This window comes from Glycine soja, chromosome 14, assembly GCF_004193775.1.
Source record: "Glycine soja cultivar W05 chromosome 14, ASM419377v2, whole genome shotgun sequence".
Taxonomy (NCBI): domain Eukaryota; kingdom Viridiplantae; phylum Streptophyta; class Magnoliopsida; order Fabales; family Fabaceae; genus Glycine; species Glycine soja.
The window spans coordinates 12,603,552-12,628,285 of NC_041015.1; the positions used below are offsets into that span (position 1 = coordinate 12,603,552).

Consider the following 24,734-nt stretch of genomic DNA (forward strand, 5'->3'; position numbering starts at 1 on the left):
ATTTTTATTAATTAAACATGAATAAATTGACAATGATTACGAAAAAATAAATACAAAATTGAAGTTGGTTTTAATAATATGTTAAAATTGATACTGTAATATTTAAAATTGATTGTTAAGTACCTACTAATTATGAATAAATTATCGTCTAAATTATGATTATTTCCATATCCTAACAGAATATGGTTATTAATTTGAAAATTATGATTATTTCCATATCCTAACATAATATTGAAAATTATGATTATTTCTATATGGTTTTAAGCACCTATTAATTTGAAAAGAAAAATAATAAATGTTAATTGACATTGACGAATTTGATTTATTTTGATGATGAATAAAGGAGAAAAAGAAAACAAAAATAGGTCCAATGAAGGTTTATGATTAAAATGATAAGAGTGACTAACACATAATAATATAATATATTTTATAAAAATGGTGTGAGGTCTCAGTGCCTACGCTCAACAGGAATGCCTTGTCGGAATTTTTTGTCATTTTAATTATTTGTTTTATGTGAATAAATTAAATTTTAAAAGTTTAATTTTAATCTTTTATATTTTTAAATTATATTTATTAATTATTTATTCATTATTCGTTTCAAACATTAATTTTATGTTAACATTTAAATTTAAAAATTATTAATTTATTATAATGATGACTAAAAGCACCATGACAAGAAAGCGCATTGAAAAAGCAAGTCTTAGGAACATAAAAATGCATTGGAAAGACAAAGAAAAACGCATTGGAAAGGCAAGTCTTAGGAACAGAAAAATACATTGGAAAGACAAACGTCATGGGAATAGAATACAAATAATTAATTGTTACATATTTACATTTACAATGGAAATAAATGAATAAACGCATCCGGAGCAAAAGCAACACAAAAGACAAAAAGAATTAAATGCACAATAAAATTAAAATTAATAAAAAGTATTAATATTAATTAATTAATTAGTAAAAATAATAAATGAAGGTTGACACCGATGTTTCTGGGCGGGAATGAAGGCTCTTGACATTGCCAAACATAAGCACGATCCACATCAGCATTGTGAGCAAAGTATTAATATTAATTAATTAATTAGTAAAAATAATAAATGAAGGTTGACACCGATGTTTCTGGGCAGGAATGAAGGCTCTTGACATTGCCAAACATAAGCACGGTCCACATCAGCATTGTGAGCAAAGAAAACGAAGCTTTCTCCTGCAAAGAAAATGAAGCATGGTGAAGAATGTTCAATAACACCAAAAAGGTCAACATGGTTCAGGAACAACAAAAAATTAAATCTTTTTCACTGCGAGAACAACAAAACAAAACAAAGGCAGAACAAAAGAAACACGAAATGCAAAGGAAGAACAATACTCAATCACAGTCAAATAAGACTGAGAAAAAAAATCAATATTTTGTACCGTCAGAACCCAAAAATCAAAGCTTTTCGGAGAAAAAAATCGTAGCTTTAGAAGAAACAATGAACATGCAATGAAAAAACAAAAAACCGAAATAAAAAAACGCATACAAATGCCAAAAGAGGTAAAAAGAAAACACAGAAGAAGACGGGGAGGGAAAACGAACTTGTAATCTATCCAACATACCATGATCTGTGGCTTTTGTCTTGCAAAGGAAGAAGAATACTTAACCACGGTCAAATAAGATTGAGGAACACAAAAAAATCAATCTTTTGTACAAACAGAACCCAGAAATCAAAAGGAGAAATGAAATACATCACAAACCTGTCTTCCAAATGCCAGAGACTATTTGTTGTTTTCGTTGTTGTTGTCGGTCACAAAGATACTCAATGCTACAGATCTGAACCCAAAATGCAAGAAAATCAAGAGAAAGCAACGTCGAAGAAGGCTCAAGAACAGAAAAATATTTAACCTTTGATAGAGAAAGAAGGAAAACGAACCTGTGTTGATGGAGTTTGGAGATAAAAATCGAAACTTTTTGAGATAAAAATAAAAACTTTAGAAGAAACAATGAACATGCAATGAAAAAACAAAAAACCAAAAAAAAAACGCATACAAATGCAAATAGAGGTAAAAAAAGAAAACATAGAAGAAAACGGGGAGGGAAAACGAAGCACATCAAAACCACATCAAGAGGGATAGAGGCAAAAATCGAAGTTTTTTGAGATAAAGCAAGAAAACGAACTTGTGTTCATGGAGTTTGGAGATAAAAATCGAAGCTTTGAGATAAAAATGATAGCTTTAGAAGAAACAATGAACATGTAGTGAAAAAACAAAAAATCGAAAAAAAAACGCATACAAAATCGAAGCTTTTTGGAGAAATGAAATACATCACAAATGTTTAACCTTTGATAGAGAAAGCAAAAAAAACGAACCTGTGTTCATGGAGTTTGGAGATAAAAATCAAAACTTTTTGAGATAAAAATGGTAACTTTAGAAGAAACAACAAACATGCAGTGAAAAAAATCGAAAAAAAACACATGGAGAGGGAAACCGAAGCACATTCATGGAGTTTGGAGATAAAAATCAAAGCTTTTTGAGATTAAAATGGTAGCTTTAGAAGAGACAATGAACATGCTGTGAAAAAAAATCGAAAAAAAGCACATGGAGAGGGAAACCAAAGCACATTCATGGAGTTTGAAAATAAAAATCGAAGCTTTTTGAGATAAAAATGGTAGCTTTAGAAGAAACAATGAACATGTTGTGAAAAAAATTGAAAAAAAGCACATGGAGAGGGAAAACGAAGCACATTCATGGAGTTTGGAGATAAAAATCGAAGCTTTTTGAGATAAAAATGATAGTTTTAAAAGAAACAATGAACATGTTGTGAAAAAAATCGAAAAAAAAGCACATAGAGAGGGAAAATGAAGCATAACCTTTGAGTTTTTCGTTCGGCATCTCCATCATTTCCGTCCAGCATTTGGTGAACAACAGCACCAAGGCATCGTCTTTGAATGGTGGTAGGAAAAAAAAAGAGAATGAAAGAGAGAATGAGAAAGGGTGGAGAGAGTGAAGTAGGGAGAACGGTGGTAGGGAAAAAAAAAGAGAGAATGAGAGAGAGAATGAGAATGGGAAACGGTGGAGAGAGAATTGGTATTAATTACGGGTTTGACACTGTAGCATGAGGTGACATTTTTGGGCGGGAATTGAAACAACCACAGCTTGACACGTGTCCCTGACAGCCAATGTCAGGGCCTTGTTTGTATCATGATAGATGATATTTGAATTTATGTTTAATAGCTTATCATAAAAAGTTGGACAATAATTTTGTATTATAAAAGAATAATAAGATTTGGTGATTTTACTCATACTGTTTAAAATCAATTTTTTAATAAACTAATATTGTTTTTATTTTCTTTTATGAAAAAAGTAGAATTAAATTGAAAAGAAAAAAGAACTAGTAGCCTATAAGCTATTAAAATAAGTTTGTCTACCAACAAAGCTTAAGAGGGTTAAAGGAGCTTATAAGTTCTTCAAAACTCTTATTAAACACATTCTCTTTTGTTATCATATTATTGGTACGGACCGGCTTCACGAATGAAATCTGATCACCTTTAGTAGATTCTATCCTCTTAATCACATTTTTTAATCTACAAGACTTGAACCATAAATCTTATTTAAAGAGACCAAGTCTAATATTACTTGGACCAACGCGAACTTATGCATGAATGTATGATCAATTTCAAAATATACAATGTCAAGTCTTAATCAATATAATAGCTACAATAAGCTAGGATCAAATTTAAGTTCCTATACATCTATACCAAGCCCACCATTTAGAGTGACATAATATTATTATCGAGAGAAAAAATTATATTAACAAGTAAAAATATAACAATACATTAATATATTAGCATAAAAAAAATTAAAAAAGTAATACAAAGACAATTTTGTGCATGTGTATCTTTTGGTTGTCTATGACATCAAACATAGGGATGTAAGTGGATCACACCTAATTAACAATCCAACCCAATCGAATTAGACTTGTGTGGGTTGGATTGGTTTTGGAAACTTGCTATTTACACCTCCATTTTTCTAAATACATCTCAACCCCCCCTTTTATCTTACATCTTAATTATTCATTGTACTTTATTTTCCTTAAAGGATCAATACACCCCTGGGTATTCGTTTTCCTTTATGGAAATCTCTTTCCAAAATACAACATATCTATTCTAGAAATATATTTTTAGAACTATATATCATAATTCCAGAAATACATTTCCGAAATAGGTATATGTTATTTCAGACAAACATTTTCGGTAGTAATAAACTTAAAATTGTTGATATTATAAACACTTATCTTACACCTTCTATGTTTGTTAGTCTTATTTTCGTTCTATCATTAGTATTTTTTTAAACCATATCTAAAATCTTATTTTTATTCTATCGTATATTGTTCTTTAAACCCTAATTTTGAACCCTATTTTCATTATATAACTTTCAGTTATCCTTCATAATCTCTTTTATGAGTTGTGTATCACCTTTAGTGTAGTATTTGATTGTGGACTTGATTGTGTATCCTCTATCAGTGCAAGGCCTGTCACCAATTTGTACTCATAACAGACATTCTCCAATGTGTCCAACAATACATTGCCTTCATATATTGTGTATTGGTACATGTAGTTTTCTTCGTCCACCACATCTACCTTTTGATTGACCGTTCACGTATCCTATTTCAATTTAATGATTCATAAAAGGAAGATGTATACAATGAAATATAAAAAAGATAACAACAACAAATTGTATTTTTTTAAAAATATGCTTCACATGTTATATAAATGCTTCATAAAATTTAATTATAAAAATTTACATTGTGAATCAATATATATATATATATATATATATATATAATGGAAATAATTTAAATGTAACTCTTAAAATAATTATTACAAAAGTTAATCACTTTCAGTTATATAACAATTTACCATAAATTAAACTTCAAAGTTAAACTTAAAGAACAATAAAGGTAGAACAAAGTTAAGATTTTACATAGGGTTTAAAGAATACCAATGATAGAATGAAAATAAGACTAACAAATGAATGTAAGATAAATGTTTACAACTAGAATAATCTTAAATTTATTACTACCAAAAATAACTTTTTGGAATAACATATACCTAATTGAAGTTAATATTAAATAAATACAAAATTGAAGTTATTGATTTTTCGTTTGAAACATTAATCTGATGTTAATATTAATGTTTCAAACGAAAAATCAATAACTTCAATTTTGTATTTATTTAATATTAACTTCAATTTTGTATTTATTTTCATACCAAGTGTTTGCTTGGAAAACTATTTTAGAACTCTATTTTACATATTTATTGCATGATTAAACTTGGCTTTATCAAAACTTGGTTCTTTTCAATGGAATAATTAACACACACACATTTTTCTGAACATGTGATAAACATTTGAAAAGTCACTTTATTTGATTAACACATTATTCGAATTCCCCTTCTAGTGTGATTGTCGTTGTTATTTCAATGTTGGTGTGTTTAATCATCTAAGAAAGATGTGTAACTTGTTTATAATTGTTTTGAAAATCAGTTTGAGTAATTTCTTGTCAAATTCCATTAAATGACATGTTCCTTTATAAGATAAATTACCATGGAAGTAATTAATCCTATTTAAATGCTTGTTTCATGGTTTCAGAAAGAAGACCAATCAAGAATATCTTGGGATGATAAAAGTGATTTCTGTGTTTTGAAGGTAGAAATATATTATATTATATATGTTTTTAGATACTTTGGATAGTATTGGTATTCTGTAATATGACACATTGGATAGTGCTTGTAAGTTGTAAGTTTTCCATTGACCTTTTTTTGTTACAGATAAATGGCATCAAAACCATAGTGAAAAGCTACTTGCCAATCAAAGATGCTTATGTTCATCTTGGTATAGATGGTCTTTTGAATATTCTGATAAACATGTTGTCTTATCGTGAAATATCAAAGGACTTACAGTTAAGGTATATCAGCTTCACAACGCTACATATTTTAATTGATCAATAAAAAAAATGTCAGTTTTCTTTGGTCAGCCACACAAATATTTTATGATAACTATTCAAAAATAGGGATGACTCATAGTTTCGCTGAAAATGCCATTAAAAATAATACAATACTAATATTATTATAGTATATAAATATGAACTAATAGTGCTTTGGTTGTCACATCATTTCTTTGCCTCTTGCTATCACTTCTTTCGGACACCTTCTCTTAAACTCAATTCTTTTTCTTCGACTAATTAATACGAAAGCTCTCAACACTTGTTATAAATTCTGGCAAATTATACACATGGGAGACTTTTCATCTCGTCTAAAGTGGGAAACTTTTCACCCACCAACAAATAGAGATGTAAGTGGATCGAATCCAATCCACAAATTCGTCCAATCCAACATAATTTAATTAGATTTTTTTGGGTTGGATTAAGTCATTGGATTGAATTCATTTTAATTTAATGAACCCCATTAAAATTGAATTGGGCACAGATTTTGAGTTTTGGATCCGACCAAAACTCAATCCAACTGATTACAATTAAATTAGTAATGTAAAATTTCTAATGCATAATGATATGAATTGAAGCTCCGATACTAGTTTGTTGGGTTTATAACTTTGAAACAAGAATTCGGATTAGGAAAGAAGAAAATAGATAATTGTAACACACGAGAAAAGGAGTATCGTTGTTATTGAATATAAGATCAACGAAACTAAAAAGTGAGTTTAGCATTCTCGTTGCGGTTAACCTTTCTAACTAACTCCCTTATATAAGAGTGTAACAAATTGAAACATAAATAACAGAAAACGGTTACAAACAAAACTTGTTAACTTAACCATCTAACTAAATTGACTAGATAATACATTGTTATACATGAGCATACTGATGTGCCATTATTTTCTCCTATTTCTTAACCATTTTTGTCACCATTTTAATTACTGATTAGCCTTAATTGTCAAATTAATTATGCAGTTTTATCATTTGGGCCTACTGGACTAATTTTGTATTTTTAATTTAATTTCAGAAGAATTATAAGCAATTGTGCTTGAATCTAGAATTGGGCTTGGACTTGAAGAGAGAAGACAATTTTATTTTATCAAATCTTATCTTATCCAGATTTTATTTCATCTAGATATTATTTCATCTAGATTTTATTTCATCCAATCTTATCTTATCTAGATTTTATTTCATCTAGATTTTATTTCATTCAATCTTATCTTATCTTGTCTAGATTTTATTTTATTTATGGGCTTGGACTTAAAACAGATTTGTAAGCTTTGGGGCTGAGAACCTATATAACAGCACCAAGGCTTTAGTTTTAGAGAGTTTTCGAAGTGGAGAATAATTATAGGATTTTAGAATTCCAGTTTTTACTGTTTATGCGCACTGTTCACGTAGAATAAAATTCCAATTGCAATTTCGTTTTCTATTGATTAATGGAAGGCTAAGTCTCCAGTGTTGTTTTCTCCTGAGGATCAAACACAACTCTCTTTGAGGTTTTGTTATTATTATTGAATTTTGATCAGTTTTTCCTCTTCACCAATTGCTCTGTAATTGTTGCTCTTAATCCATGCATGCTTAATGGTTGATTAATTGTCTCTGCGCTTAATTTACGTTCATGCTTAATGATCAGTTTCGTTCATGATTAATTGGTGTATGTGTTGCTTAATCACATAATGACAACCTTATGTTAAATTTTGCTTAGTAATTTAATTTAGGGTTGGATTAAGTGGTTGAACTGATTAAGGATAAATTCTCGTAACCTATGATAAGAGACTTGCTTGTGAATTCAAAGGGAAACAACATGTTTTAATTCTGTTATTTTCTAATTCAAATTTGCTTGCTGTTTAATTTACAAAAACAAACAACCCCCCCAATTCGTTACTGTTTTCTTACTATCTGTTATGAACGTTTGGTTGACCATTGCTTGTTGGGAGATGACCTATGATCACTTCCAAGATACTGCATTTTTAATGTTTATTTGATTCGGGTACGACCTTGATCAAATTTGGCGCCGTTGCCGGGGAACAGTGGGCCAAAGGTTCATAATAGTGTTTAGTTATCTTATTTTGTGTAGCGTTCTGTTTTGCATTTCAGTTGCATCCCCTATTTAGCGACTGATTCAACTTTATGTTTTGCTGTGAACAGTGATGAACAGTGATTTGCGACTGATTTTGTAATTTAATTAGTGATTTTTGTTTTGATAGTTAGAGTTGTTATTTGTGGCTGATTTTTTGTGTGGTAGCTTCTTTTGATCCATATTTTTTGTGAAAAATACCAGGAGCACTTGGTGTGGCAGTATTTGAGAGAGACAAAAATTTTGGGAACTTGTTTTTAGCAAAACTAAAAACGGCCATAACTTTTGCTCCGGGTATCAGAATGACTATTATTATATATGCATTTGGGGTAGAAAAAATTTTCCCATACTATGACAGTTGGCTTCAGCCAGTTGAGGTCTCCCAAACTCCAAAAATCATCCATTTACTAAGTTTTTTTTTATTTTTCAAGAATTATTGTCCTATTTTTCTAAACTTTTCTTAGGTAGTTTTCATAGTTAGAATTTGAAATTTTGTCTGAAAATTTTTGTGCTATCTTTTCATGATTTTAGGGTGTTCCTCACAAAATTTCAACTCATTTGGATATCGTTTGAGTATAGCTGTAGTTTTACCCCCTTGTTAGGTGCTTGTTGAGAAACACATTATTTGCTGCATATAGTGCATGACTAGGGTTAATCTAGGTGATTTACAACCCTTTGATCCTGAAATAGATAGAACCTTTCATATATTAGTTAGGCATAGTGTGCATCCTGATCATTCTGTGCAATGTGAGCATTTTGAGCATATTGAGTATTTTGTTGCTGGTGATTATGAATATTATGATTTTGAGCATTCGACTACTAATTTTCATACCGAGAACATGGCTCAACCTCCACCTCGTGAGAGGACTCTTAGGGAGATGGCTGCACCTGATTTCACTTATTAAAGCTTGTGCATTCAATATCTTGATGAGGGTGTTCCATATGTTCTCAAGATTGGACTAATACATTTGCTGCCCAAGTTTCATGGTCTTGCAGGTGAAGATCCTCTTAAGAATCTTAAGGAGTTCCATATTTTTTGTTCCACCATGAAGCCCCCTGATGTCCAAGAAGATCACATCTTTCTAAAGGCTTTTCCTTATTCTATGGAGGGAGTGGCAAAAGATTGGCTATACTACCTTGCTCCCAGGTCCATTTTTAGCCGGGATGACCTTAAGAGGGTGTTCTTGGAGAAATTCTTCCCTGTATCTAGGACCACTGGCATCAAAAAAGACATTTCAGGCATCAGGCAACTTAGTGGAGAGAGCTTGTATGAGTACTAGGAAAGATTCAAGAAATTGTGTGCAAGCTGTCCTCACCACCAGATTTCTGAGCAACTTTTTCTTCAATATTTCTATCAGGGACTTAGCAACATGGAGAGGAGTATGATTGATGTTGCCAATGGTGGAGCTCTTGGTGATATGACCCCTGCTGAGGCTAGGAATTTGATTGAGAAGATGGCTTCAAACTCCCAACAATTCAGTGCAAGAAATGATGCTATTGTCCTTAGAGGAGTCCATGAGGTGGCCACTGATTCATCTTCATCTACTGGAAATAAAAAGCTTGAGGGAAAACTTGATGCCTTAGTCAACCTAGTAACTCAGCTTGCCATGAATCAGAAATCTGCACCTGTTGCAAGAGTCTGTGGTCTATGTTCTTCTGTAGATCACCATACAGATCTTTGTCCTTCTTTGTAGCAATCTGGAGTCAATGAGCAACCTGAAGCTTATGCTGCAAACATTTATAATAGACCTCCTTAGCAGCAAAACCAACAACAACAGAATAATTATGATCTCTCAAGCAACAGATACAATCCAGGTTGGAGAAATCATCGAAATCTGAGATGGGCAAGTCCTCCACAACAACAACAGCCTGTCCCTCCTTTCCAGAATGCTGCTGGTCTAAGCAAGCCATATGTTCCTCCTCCAATATCGCAGCAGTCACAACAAAGACAACAAGCAACTGAGGCTCATCCTCAACCTTCCTTAGAAGAGTTTGTAAGGCAAATGACCATCCAGAATATGCAATTTCAGCAAGAGATAAGAGCCTCCATTCAGAGTCTGACAAATCAGATGGGGCAGATGGCTACTCAGTTGAACCAAGTTCAGTCCTAAAATTCTAACAAATTGCCTTCACAAACTTTGTAGAATCCGAAAAATGTGAGGGCCATCACCTTGAGGTCTGGCAACCAAATTCAAGTGCCTCCACCAGTAGCAGCACCTACACCTGAACCTGTCAAGCTTCATTCTACACCTGAAAAAGAGGATGAGATAGTTGCACAAAAGAGAAAGCTTCCTAACAAAAATTTTCATGCAGGTGGACCTTCTTCTTGTAATTCTGACTTATAGCAGCCTCCTATCTCTCTTCCATTCTCACCTAGAGCAATTCCAAACAAAAAAAAATGGAAGAAGCGGAAAAGGAGATCTTGGAGACCTTCAGGAAAGTAGAGGTGAACATACCTTTGCTAGATGCCATCAAGCAGATTCCAAGATATGCCAAGTTTCTAAAGGAGCTGTGCACCCACAAAAGGAAGCTCAAAGGTAATGAAAGGGTTAGCATGGGCAGAAATGTGTCAGCATTGATAGGTAAACCTGTTCCTCACATTCTTGAGAAATGTAAGGACCCAAGTACTTTCTATATACCTTGCATTATTGGGAACAATAAATTTGAGAATGCCATGCTAGATCTAAGAGCATCAGTTAGTGTCATGCCTCTGTCCATTTTCAATTCTTTATCTCTTGGACCTTTGCAATCTACAGATGTGGTGATTCATTGGGCAAATAGAAGTGTTGCTTACCCCGCAGGTTTCATAGAGGATGTGCTGTTTCAGGTTGGTGAACTTATTTTTCCTGTTGATTTTTATGTTTTTAATATGGAAGAGGGATTTTCCCATGGTTCAGTTCCAATTATTTTAGTCAGACCATTTATGAAAATAGCCCGAACCAAGATAGATGTTTATGCTGGCACATTGTCTATGGAATTTGGTGATATTGTTGTTCATTTTAACATTCTTGATGCCATGAAACATCCATCTGAGGATCATTCTATTTTTCGTGCTGAGATAATTGATCATATTGTTGATGATTATATGTTTGATTTTGATTCTGTTCTTCATGGTAGGAAACACCCATTTTTATCTGATTTGCATACTTGTCATTCCTTATGCATTGAATCTGAATCTAAGTTTGAATTTGATCATGTATTTGATTTTTATGCTGAGAGTGAATTTGAATTTGAGTCTGGTATTGTACCTCTTGATGTTGATTTTTTAGAGTCAGAATGCACTAACCATGTTGTAGGAAGTACATATACTTCTAACTTGCTTTATGAGGTACAGGCTCAGGAACCTCCTTCTTCTCCTACCCTGGTTCCTCCCACTATTCAACCACCACCCACACCAAAGTTGAAGCCCTTATCAGCAACCTTCAAATATGCTTACTTGGAGGACAAGGAAAAATTTCCGGTGATCATCTCTGCCTCCCTTGCTGCTGAGCAAGAGGAAAAGTTGTTGCTAGTTCTCAAGAAGCACAAGAAAGCCATTGGATGGACTTTAGTAGACATTCCTGGTATTAGCCCATCTACCTGCATGCATAGAATACTTTTAAAGGATGGAGTTAAGCCAATGAGGCAGCCACAGCGGCGACTCAACCCCATTATTCTAAATGTGGTGAAAAAGGAAGTGACCAAGTTCTTATAAGCTGGAATCATCTACTCCATTTCTGACAGCCAATGGGTAAGTCCAGTCCAAGTGGTCCCTAAGAAGACATGCCTCACAATGATTAAGAATGAAAGAGATGAGCTTATTCCCACAAGAGTGAAGAACAGCGGACGAGTCTGCATTGATTATAGGAGGCTGAACCACGTAACCAGAAAAGATCATTTTCCCCTGCCTTTCATTGATTAAATGCTTGAGCGCTTGGCAGGTAAGTCTCATTATTGTTTTCTTGATGGTTTTTTTGATTATTTACAAATTCATATTGCTCCTGAGGATCAAGAAAAGACCATATTCACCTGTCCCTTTGGCACTTTTGCCTATATGAGGATGCCCTTTGGCCTATGCAACGCCCCTGGTACCTTCCAGCGATGTATGCTTAGCATTTTCAGTGATTTTTTAGAGAGTTTCATAGAGGTGTTTATGGATGATTTTACTATTTATGGATTCTCTTTTGATGCAAGTTTGGATAGTCTGGATAAAGTTCTTAATAGATGCATTGAAACTAACATTGTGCTGAATTTTGAAAAATGTCACTTCATGGTAGAACAAGGTATAGTTTTAGGGCATATCATTTCCAGTAGGGGCATAGAGGTAAACCCTACAAAAATAGATGTTATTTCACAATTGCCTTACCTCTCTTGCGTGCGAGAGGTTCGTTCTTTTCTTGGTCATACAGGATTTTATAGGCGCTTTATCAAGGATTTTAACAAAGTGGCCCTTCCACTATCCAATCTGCTGCAAAAGGAGGTGGAGTTTGATTTTGATGACCGGTGCAAAGAGGCTTTTGATTGCCTCAAGCGTGCGGTGACTACCACCCCTATCATTCAGGCACCTAATTGGACAACCCCATTTGAGCTAATGTGCGATGCATCCAATTATGCATTGGGGGCTGTCCTTGCTCAAAAGATTGATAAGCTGCCTCGGGTGATCTACTACGCTTCCAGAACTTTGGATGCTGCTCAAGCAAATTACACTACCACAAAGAAGGATCTATTAGCGATAGTTTTTGCTCTTGAAAAATTTCGTTCATATTTGCTTTGTACTCGTGTTATTGTTTATACTGACCATGCAGCTCTGAAGTACCTGTTGAAGAAGGCTGAATCAAAGCCTAGATTGATTAGGTGGATGCTTTGGCTCCAAGAGTTTGATTTGGAGATCCGTGATCGGAGCGGTGCATAGAACCTCGTGGCTGACCATCTGAGTAGGATTGAGCATGCGTCTGAGGACTCACCCATTCGGGATAATTTTTTGAATGACCATTTGTACATTCTGTATAGTATTTCTGATTCCTTCCCCACTCTCTGGTTTGCTAATATTGTGAATTATTTGGTTGCTTCTATTTTCCCCCCTTAGCATCTAAAGCTCAAAATGATAAAATTAAGAGTGATGCTAAGCATTATATTTGGGATGACCCTTATTTGTGGAAGTTGTGTAGTGACCAGGTTATTAGGAGATGCATTCCAAACCATGAGATCGACTCGGTCCTGCAATTCTGTCATTCTTCCGCACTAGGTGGCCATCTTGGCATACAGAGGACAGCTCACAAGGTGCTTGACTGTGGTTTCTATTGGACCACCATCTTCAAGGATGCGTGGAGAATCTGTAGCACTTGAGCCTTGTCAGAGAGCAGGCGACTCACTTTCATGGAGACAACAAATGCCTCAACAACCCATGTTGTTCTGTGAGGTGTTTGATGTCTGGGCTATAGATTTTATGGGACCTTTCCCTGTCTCTTTTGGTTTTGTTTATATTCTCCTTGCTGTTGATTATGTTTCAAAATTGGTGGAACCCAAACCCACCAGAACTAACGATGCTAAGGTTGTTGTGGATTTTGTAGATCTAATCTGTTTTGCAGGTTTGGAGTCCCTACTAGAGTCATCGTTAGTGATCAAGGCACCCATTTTTGTAACAGATCCATGTATGCCTTGCTCAAAAAGTATGGGGTCATGCACAGAATTTCCACACCTTACCACCCCCAAACTAATGTGTTGGCTGAGATTTCAAACAAGGAGATAAAAATGATCTTGGAAAAGATTGTGCAGTTGAACAGAAAGGATTGGAGCACCAGGCTGGATGATGCTCTTTGGGCGCATAGAACTACCTACAAAGCACCCATAGGAATGTCGCCTTATCGGGTTGTCTTTGGCAAGGCATGCCATCTTCCTGTAGAGATAGAGCACAAAGCCTATTGGGCTGTAAAGATCTGCAACTTTTCTATTGATCAGGCTGGAGAGGAAAGGAAGTTGAAACTAAGTGAGCTAGATGAGATCCGTTTAGAAGCCTATGAGAATTCCAAATTCTACAAGGAGAAGACCAAGAAGTTCCATGACAGCTTGATAGCTAAGAAGGACTTCACGGTTGGACAGAAAGTTTTATTGTATAACTCTAGGCTCGAACTCATGAGTGGTAAGTTGAGGTCAAAGTGGATTGGTCCTTTTGTGGTGACTAATGTTTTTCCTTATGGTACAATTGAGATCAAAAGTGAATCCACAGATAAGAGCTTTAAGGTCAATGGACACCGGCTGAAACCATTCCTCCCAAATCCCTCCTTAGTGGATGTAGTGGTGGAGGAGACCTCCTTACTTCACCCTACTTCTCTTCCGCCATGACTTAGGGAGTTTTCTTTTTTTGTCTCCTTCTTTACTTTTATTGCACTTGTCCAAATTTATTGATTGTTCTTGATCTTATGATTGTGCTACATTGAGGACAATGTGTTGTTTAAGTGTGGGGGGGGGGGGGAGATTGTTCTTTAATTTTGTTGGGTATTCTAGTTTAATTTTATTAGGTTTTTCTAGGTTAATTTTGTTATTTTGGTTTTATGTTTTGTGTACAACATTGCATGTTTCTCTTTGAATTTTGGGTTATGTACAGGTAATGGGTAATTGTTTTTGAAATAGGAGTTTCTTGACATTTTCTGAATTGAAATCCTTGTTTTTCTCTACATGTCAAGTTAGTTTTGAAAGTTCGAATTGAAAGTGATAGATTTACTCTTGGTGAGAATTTGAGACATCATCATCTATTTTATTCGGTGTGTTTTGACCCATTAATTGCTTGCACAATAGCCTTGGCTTGACTCTTGTTGATACTTCTTGCTTCACATGCATGTTGGGAGATGATTTAGGCATTTTGTTCTTATAAGCCTCTAGCCAAATGAGTGTAGACAAAGGATCAAGCTGATGTTTTGATGATGCCAAAAGATCACATGCGTCTCAAAGCTTTATTCAAGACAAAGCAATTAAAGATATTCAAGATGGATGATCAAGACAGTCTATAGAGTCTTAGAAAGGGTATATTAAATAGGAAGGGAATTCCAATTGAAGTAGCAAAAGGTTTGGCCAAACATTTTAAGTTAAAAAGTCTTTTACAAGAAATTTACTCTCTGGTAATCGATTACCAGAGGATGTAATCGATTACCAGTGGCCAAAACTGATTTACAAACAGCTATTAAAATTTGAATTCAAAAGTTGCCCTGTGTAATCGATTACACATATATGGTAATCGATTACCAACAGTTTCTGAACGTTTTAATTCAAATTTTAAAGCTTGTAATCGATTACACATCTACTGTAATCGATTACCAGAGCAGATTTTCAGAAAATATTCTCAACAGTCACATCTTTTTATGTGGTTCTTGAATGGCTATCAAAGGCCTATATATATGTGACTTGAGACACGAATTTGCTAAGAGTTTTTCAGAACAAAAAGGTCTTATCCTCTTATAAAGCAAAATCGTTTTATCCTCTTACAAATTCCTTGGCCAAATTACTTGTGATTCAATAAAGAATTATTTGAGTGCTCAAATTGTTCAATCTATCTCTTTCAAGAAAGATTTCTTCTTTTCTTCTTCTTCATTCTGAAAAGGGATTAAGAGACCGAGGGTCTCTTGTTGTGAAAGAATTCTAAACACAAAGGAAGGGTTGTCCTTGTGTGTTTAGAACTTGTAAAAGGAATTTACAAGATAGTGGAACTCTCAAGCGGATTGCTTGGGGACTGGACGTAGGTACAAGGGTGTGGCCGAACCAGTATAAATCTGAGTTTGCATTTTCTCTTCCCTTAAACTCCTTTATTTATTATTGTTTTATATTCATATTCAAATTGTTCTATTTGAATCAATATTTAAGAAATTCATCATTAAGGGAATTTATAACTTGAATAGAAAGTGAGATAGAATTTTTAATTGGGGAAATAAGTTGTAATATCTTAATTCAACCCCCCCTTCTTAAGATATCTGAGGCCACTTGTCCAACAAGTGGTATCAGAGCTTCATTCTTGTATAAAGTTTAGAAGCTTCAAGAATTATGGCCTCATCAAACTACTTGTTTCCCGAGGGAAATTCTATAAATAGACCTCCTATCTTTAATGGAGTGGGTTACCACTACTGGAAAACCCGCATGCAAATCTTTATAGAGGCAATAGATTTAAATATTTGGGAAGCCATAGAACAAGGACCTTATGTTCCCTCTATAATAGCTGGAAGTGCAATAATAGAAAAACCTAGAGCAGATTGGACTGAGGAAGAAAGAAGATTAGTACAATATAATTTAAAGGCCAAAAATATTATTACATCTGCCTTAGGAATAAATGAATACTTTAGGGTTTCAAATTGTAAAAGTGCTAAGGATATGTGGGATACTCTACAAGTAACACATGAAGGCACAACAGATGTTAAAAGATCTAGGATAAACACTTTAACTCGTGAATATGAACTTTTTAGGATGAATGTAAATGAAAGTATACAAGACATGCAAAAGAGGTTCACACACATAGTTAATCATCTTGCATCTCTAGGAAAAACTTTTCAAAATGAAGATCTAGTAAATAAAGTCTTAAGATGTCTTAATAGAGAATGGCAACCAAAGGTAACAGCCATCACAGAATCTCAAGATTTATCTAGTATGTCTCTTGCTACATTATTTGGAAAATTGCAGGAGCATGAAATGGAATTACTAAGATTAAATCAGCATGAAGAAACTGATAAGAAAAATAAGGGAATCACTCTTAAAGCCTCATCTGCAATCCAAGAAGACAGTGATAAAGAAGATTCAATTGACTTGGATAATGATGAAGATATTAGTCTGTTTGTAAAAAGATTCAACAAGTTCCTGAGAGTCAGAGGAAATCAAAAGCGACCCAATTTTAAACCTAAAAGAAGGACAGAAACTTCATCCTCTACTCTAAAATGCTTTGAGTGCAATCAACCTGGACATCTGAGGGTTGATTGTCCCATCTTCAAGAAAAAAATGGAGAAGTCTGAAAAGAAAAATATTAATGAAAAGAAATTGAAGAAAGCATACATTACATGGGATGAAAACGATTTGGAATCTTCTGAAGATTCAGAAAATGAAGAAATAAACCTCTGCCTTATGGCAAAAAGTTATGAAAGTGATGAAGAGGTAACATCTTCAAACAATTTATCTATTTCTTTTGATGAATTGCAAGATGCATTTGCTGATCTGCATAAAGAGTCAATTAAACTTGCAAAGTTAGTTTCATCTTCAAAGAAAACAATTTCAAATTTAGAAAATGAAATTTCAAAATTAAACAAAGAATTAGATCATCTTAGAAATGAAGTCTCAATTTCTAAGCCAAATGAAAAAGTTCATATCTCTACTATTTCAAACAAGAAAATGTCAGATTCTTGTAGTTGTTGTAAAAAGTATGAAAAAGAAATCAAAGAGTTGAAAAACTCACTTGCAAAATTCTCTTATAGTAAAAATAATTTAGATGTCATATTAGGAAAACAAAGACATGCCTCCAATAAGGCTGACTAGGATATAAATCTAAAAAACAACAAAAATTTCATAAAAACTTCTATACTTCCACACAAAAATATAATTCTAGTTTTATCACATGTTTTTATTGTGGAAGAAAAGGGCATGGCACATCTACATGCTATTTTAGAAAAAATTGTAACATTATTAAAATGATTTGGGTCCCAAAAGGATCTGTCATTCATACTAACACACAAGGACCCAATAAAGTTTGGGTACCTAAGTTACAACCTTGATTTTGTAGGAACCCTTGAGGAAAAAGTGGTACATAGATAGCGGATGCTCAAAACATATGACGGGAGACGAATCAAAATTCACACATATCTCTCCCAAGAAAAGCGGACATGTAACTTATGGTGACAACAACAAAGGTAGAATTCTTGGAGTTGGAAAAATAGGTACAAATGCTTCAACCTCCATTGAAAATGTTCTACTTGTTGAAGGTCTTAAACATAGTCTGCTTAGTGTGAGTCAATTATGTGACAAAGGCTATCTGGTATCATTTGATTCTCAAAAGTGTGTCATTGAACATAAACATGATACGAATATCAAGCATATAGGGTTTATAGTCAACAATGTTTACATGATAGACTTAAGTCAAAAACTAGATAATAATCAATGTTTTCTTAGTAAAGATGATGATCCATGGTTGTGGCATAAACGGATTGCACATATAAACATGGAACACTTAAATAGATTAATATCAAAAGATTTAGTTGTTGGTTTGCCAAAACTAAGATTTGAAAAAGATAGGCTATGTGATGCATGTCAAAAGGGAAAACAAACTAGAGTTTCTTTCAAATCTAAAAACATTGTTTCAACTACTCAACCCTTACAATTACTTCATATGGATTTGTTTGGTCCTTCCAGAATCATGAGTTTTTGAGGAAGTTACTATGCTCTTGTTATAGTTGATGATTATTCTAGATACACATGGACTCTTTTTATCATTCATAAGAATGATGCATTTCAAGCATTTAGAAAACTTTCAAAAATCATTCAAAATAAGAAAAATCTAAAGATTATATCTATTAGGAGTGATCATGGGGTGAGTTTGAAAATAAAGAATTTGAATTATTTTGTGATAAGCATGGGATTGAGCATAACTTTTCTGCACCAAGAATCCGTCAACAAAATGGTGTTGTTGAAAGGAAAAATAGATCTTTGGAAGAGATTGCTAGAACTTTATTAAATGATACTCCTCTTCCAAAATACTTTTGGGCTGAAGCCGTTAACACTGCATGCTACATTTTAAATAGGGCTTTAATAAGACCCGTCTTAAAGAAAACTCCATATGAATTGTTCAATGGCAGAAAACCAAACATCTCACATCTTCATATCTTTGGTTGTAAATGTTTTGTATTGAATAATGGAAAAGTTAACTTAGGAAAATTTGATGCTAAGTCAGATGAAGGTATTTTCCTTGGATATTCTCTGCATAGTAAAGCTTATAGAATATATAATAAAAGAACAATGACAATTGAAGAGTCTATACATGTTTCCTTTGATGAGTCTAATGCCATTCTTCCAAGGAAGGATTTTTTAGATGATATTTCAGATTCCTTAGAAGATACACATATTCATGGAAATGACTCTAAAGAAAAAGATGAAGGAAGCAATGAAGATTCTCAAGATAATGGAGCTAGAGGAAATAATGAACTTCCAAGAGAATGGAAAGCCTCAAGAGATCATCCCTTCGACAACATTATTGGTGATATATCAAAATGGGTAACAACTAGACATTCTCTTAAAGATTTATGCAATAATATGGCTTTTGTGTCTATGATTGAACCTAAAAATATAAAAGAAGCCATAGTAGATGATAGCTGGATCATTGCCATGCAAGAAAAACTGAATCAATTTGAAAGAAACAATGTGTGGAAATTGGTAGAAAAACCTGAAAATTATCCTGTCATAGGAACAAAATGGGTTTTTAGAAATAAATTAGATGAACATGGCATAATTATTAGAAATAAGGCTAGGTTAGTAGCAAAAGGGTATAATCAAGAAGAGGGAATAGACTATGAAGAAACATATGCTCCAGTTGCAAGATTAGAAGCCATTAGAATGCTCTTAGCATATGCATCCATAATGAATTTTAAACTCTATCAAATGGATGTTAAAAGTGCTTTTCTAAATGGTTTAATTCAAGAAAAAGTATATGTTGAACAACCCCCAGGCTTTGAAATCCCGGATAAACCAAATCATGTTTATAAATTGCAAAAGGCTCTTTATGGTTTGAAACAAGCCCCTAGGGCGTGGTATGAACGTTTAAGTAATTTTCTCCTAGAAAAAGAATTTTCTAGAGGAAAAGTGGATACCACATTATTCATAAAGAGAAAGCATAATGGTATTTTGTTGGTTCAAATATATGTTGATGATATAATTTTTGGATCCACTAATGATTCATTGTGCAAGGAGTTTTCCCTTGATATGCAAAGTGAATTTGAAATGTCAATGATGGGAGAACTAAAGTACTTCCTGGGATTACAAATCAAGCAAACTCAAGAAGGTATATTCATCAATCAATCCAAGTACTGCAAGGAATTGATCAAAAGATTTGGGATGGAAAGTGAAAAACACATGGCTACACCGATGAGCACTAGTTGTTACTTAGATAAAGATGAATCTGGTCAATCTATAGACATGAAACAGTATCGAGGTATGATCGGATCTCTTCTCTATTTATCTGCTAGTAGACCTGATATTATGTTTAGTGTATGCATGTGTGCTAGGTTTCAATCCAACCCCAAACAATCACATTTGAGTGCAGTTAAGAGAATCATGAGATATCTATTAGGTACAATAAATTTAGGATTATGGTATCCTAAGAACTCAACTTGTAACTTAATAGGATATTCTGATTCTGACTTTGCCGGATCTAAGACTGATAGAAAAAGCACAAGTGGAACTTGTCAATTCATTGGATCAGCTCTTGTCTCATGGCATAGTAAGAAACAAAACAGTGTTGCCTTATCCACTGTTGAAGGGGAATATATTTCTGCCGGCAGTTGTTGTGCACAGATTTTATGGATGAAGCAACAATTATCTGACTATGGTATCCTTCTTGATCATATACCTATTAGGTGTGATAATACTAGTGCCATAAATCTATCCAAAAACCCTGTTCAACACTTTAGAACCAAACATATAGAAATTAGGCACCATTTTCTTAGAGATCATGTCCTAAAGGGAGATTGTATATTAGAGTTTGTTGATACAAAGAATCAGCTTGCTGATATCTTTACAAAACCTCTCCCAAAAGAAATATTCTTTTCAATAAGAAGAGAATTAGGCCTTTTAGACCTTAATGATTTGGATAGGTAATTTTTATGAATGATTGATTGTGTTTTGATTAAGTATGACGCTTGGTTTGTTTAATTTAGTTTACTTTTCTTGTTAGTATAATTAACTCTTAAGATAGTATAAGTTTTTAGACTTAGAAATAAGTTTTTCTTTTAGGAAAAGGCTATTTTTTGTTCTGGTAATCGATTACATGAATACTGTAATCGATTACACTAGAACAGATGGCCTGTAATCGATTACAATATTCATGTAATCGATTACCAGTAGGCTGCCTCCTCCTGTAATCGATTACCATTACTTGTAATCGATTACCACGCGTCCTGCTCTATAAATATCACATTTTCCAGAAATCCATGCGCAGCCCCTTCCTCCTTGCGACGTTCCTCCATTCCCAAACCTCCAAATCTTCCTATCTCACTCATTTCTTCATCAAATCACCTCCTGTAAATTGCAATCTTCTTCTTTTTCATTTTTCTTTTGATTTCACCGATTGAAATCTGCAAAAACTCCTTCAAATGGCAGAATCGTCAAAGAAACGTAAGGGTTCATCCGCCTCCGCTTTGGCTTCAAGAGCTCATCGTTCTGGAGCCACTAGTGCATCCACAGCACCAATTCCACCCTCATTATCCTCTTCCACATTGTTTTCTTCTGAAGAACAGCAGAAACGGTATTCAAATCTTTTCTCATCTCGTTCCATTATCGACCCTAAGTTTATTGATATGGAATTCTTTTCTACTGAAACTTTTGATTGCATTCAAGCCTTTCAGAACCTAGGTCTTATACCTTTCATGTCATTACAATTACCTGTTTATCCTGAATTGGTTAAAGCCTTTTATTGTAATCTTTAATTTCTGAGGTTTTTGGGATAAAAATGGTCATTGACCAATCCCTTTTCCATGACTTAACCCAATTGTCCAGTGACGGTGTACCATTTGAAGGTACACTGAATGACGATTGGAAGTTTGATTTTTCTGCACACGATGCCCGCCAGTTGGTTTGCACCAACAATGCGGATATGACCGGACGCCTTCTTGTCGGTTCATTGGCTTTTGATAGCCGCATCCTACATTATCTGATTGTGCAGATTTTGCTTCCACGATCTTCCAATCTTGCCCAAGTTTCTGAGGAAGATCTTATTATCATGTGGGCCTTTCATACCGGCCGTCAACTTGACTGGGCACATCTTGTAAGATATCGCATGCATAAGGCATTGCGATTAAATGCACCTTTGCCATATCCACATCTTGTCACACTCTTTTTCCGCCATTTTCAAATTCCTCTTGATTCTGAACCTTATGTTGCAATCAAGAGATCTTTTTTAATTGGTGTTGTTGTGATTGCTTCTTTTGGTTACCGCAAAGACCATGATGGCTCTTGGGTCAAAAAGGGCGCTCAACCCGCTGATGAAGAAGGCAACCTACCAGTTGAAGATAATTCCACTCTTCTTCGAAGGCTTATGGACAAGTTTGATGGACTTCAAACTTTTGTTGGTGACAAGTTTGATGCCATGGAATTGCAAGTCGACATGCGGTTCGATGCCATGGAATCAAGGATCACCAAAGTTGAAGAAGATGTCTCCTTCATCCGTACTTGCTTTGATCCACCACCACCACCTCCATCATCGTCTTAGCTTACGTATTATGACTAAGTATTATTAGTAATTAAGTATTATTAGTACTTTGGTTTATCGCTGTGTATTTGGCTTATTATTGCTTAGTTATCGTAATCTTGCACTTATATTATGTTTCTTGACTTTGATTTGGTTGGTTATGACAATGTCTGGATTTATTATGGTTTAATGTTTGGCTTTGTTTTGGATTTTGTTTATGTTGCTTAGTTCTTTTTGATGTTGTCAAAGGGGGAGAGAGAACTTGAAGAGCTTGGGTTAGAAATCAATTAGAAATTTATCATTAAGTAAAGTAAGGCATACATGCCAAAAGATAGGGGGAGTAAGGGTTGTGTGAACGTGTTATCATCTTGTATATAGTTTGTCTTGATTTCAGGGATTGTCATCATCAAAAAGGGGGAGATTGTAGACAAAGGATCAAGCTGATGTTTTGATGATGCCAAAAGATCACATGCGTCTCAAAGCTTTATTCAAGACAAAGCAATTAAAGATATTCAAGATGGATGATCAAGACAGTCTATAGAGTCTTAGAAAGGGTATATTAAATAGGAAGGGAATTCCAATTGAAGTAGCAAAAGGTTTGGCCAAGAATTTTAAGTTAAAAAGTCTTTTACAAGAAATTTACTCTCTGGTAATCGATTACCAGAGGATGTAATCGATTACCAGTGGCCAAAACTGATTTACAAACAGCTATTAAAATTTGAATTCAAAATTTGCCCTGTGTAATCGATTATGCACATATGGTAATCGATTACCAACAGTTTCTGAACGTTTTAATTCAAATTTTAAAGCTTGTAATCGATTACACATGTACTGTAATCGATTACCAGAGCAGATTTTCAGAAAATATTCTCAACAGCCACATCTTTTTATGTGGTTCTTGAATGGCTATCAAAGGCCTATATATATGTGACTTGAGACACGAATTTGCTAAGAGTTTTTCAGAACAAAAAGGTTTTATCATCTTATAAAGCAAAATCGTTTTATCCTCTTACAAATTCCTTGGCCAAATTACTTGTGATTCAATAAGGAATTATTTGAGTGCTCAAATTGTTCAATCTATCTCTTTCAAGAGAGATTTCTTCTTTTCTTCTTCTTCATTCTGAAAAGGGATTAAGAGACCGAGGGTCTCTTGTTGTGAAAGAATTCTAAACACAAAGGAAGGGTTGTCCTTGTGTGTTTAGAACTTGTAAAAGGAATTTACAAGATAGTGGAACTCTCAAGCGGGTTGCTTGGGGACTGGACGTAGGCACAAGGGTGTGGCCGAACCAGTATAAATCTGAGTTTTCATTTTCTCTTCCCTTAAACTCCTTTATTTATTATTGTTTTATATTCATATTCAAATTGTTCTATTTGAATCAATATTTAAGAAATTCATCATTAAGGGAATTTATAACTTGAATAGAAAGTGAGATATAATTTTTAATTGGGGAAATAAGTTATAATATCTTAATTCAACCCCCCCCCCCCCCCTTCTTAAGATATCTGAGGCCACTTGTCCAACAATGAGCCTATCTTGAATTAATTCCTTTGATAGCCCCTTTGAGCCTATGTTCCCCTTTCTTTGTTTTGAAGCTCATTACAAGTCTTAAGTGAAAAACCATGATTTTACCCTACCCTTAAGGAATTTTGGAGCTTTGGAATTGTTTTGGGAATAAGTGTAGGGGGGTATGTTTCATTGGATGATATGTTTTTGTTGGCCATGCTTGATGATGTATTTTTGCCATGCTTGTTGTATATACATATATTGCCTAATTGTTGCTTTATTTTTCAAACGCTTTCAATGGATACTGTTCACGTTAAAAAAAATTCAAAAAAAATACAAAAAAGAGAGAGAATGAAGTTGAATAAATGAGGTCTTGGTTTGAAGACTTAGATTGGTTTGAGGACTTGGTTAATTTTGTTTTGGGTTTACTTTTTATGCTTAATTTTTAATTTTGGTTTTGGGGTTTACTACTTTTTCTTACTTCCCACTTATTCCCCATTGCTCCTCTATTCCTTTGGGTTTTAGCTACTATCTCATACTTTCCTCTACCTTGTCCTTGGCCCCATTACAACCTTAAAAGACCTTTTGATCCTCATGTGCATGTGTTTGTGATGTGGTTGTCAATTTTAGAGTCTTGCCAAGTCTATGTGGTGTTTGTTTTCATGGATGCTCTGAGAGTAAACAGTACCCTAGACACTTAAGAGATAGAGTGCATATCTTGTGAGGCTTTATCACTTTTCATTCTTGAGCTGATTGACTATCTTTCCATGTTTGAGATGCTTGGATGATTTTC

General features: G+C 34.1%; 1 long non-coding RNA gene across 1 annotated transcript; it reads right to left on the reverse strand.

Annotated features, from left to right (window-relative positions):
• Nucleotides 1-920: 920 nt before the first annotated feature.
• LOC114383154 lies at nucleotides 921-3,025 on the reverse strand. Its single transcript, XR_003660412.1, has 3 exons — nucleotides 2,841-3,025; nucleotides 1,729-1,804; nucleotides 921-1,201 (listed from the first exon to the last, which is right to left on the reverse strand). It is a non-coding gene; the product is annotated as an uncharacterized LOC114383154 (long non-coding RNA).
• Nucleotides 3,026-24,734: the final 21,709 nt, after the last annotated feature.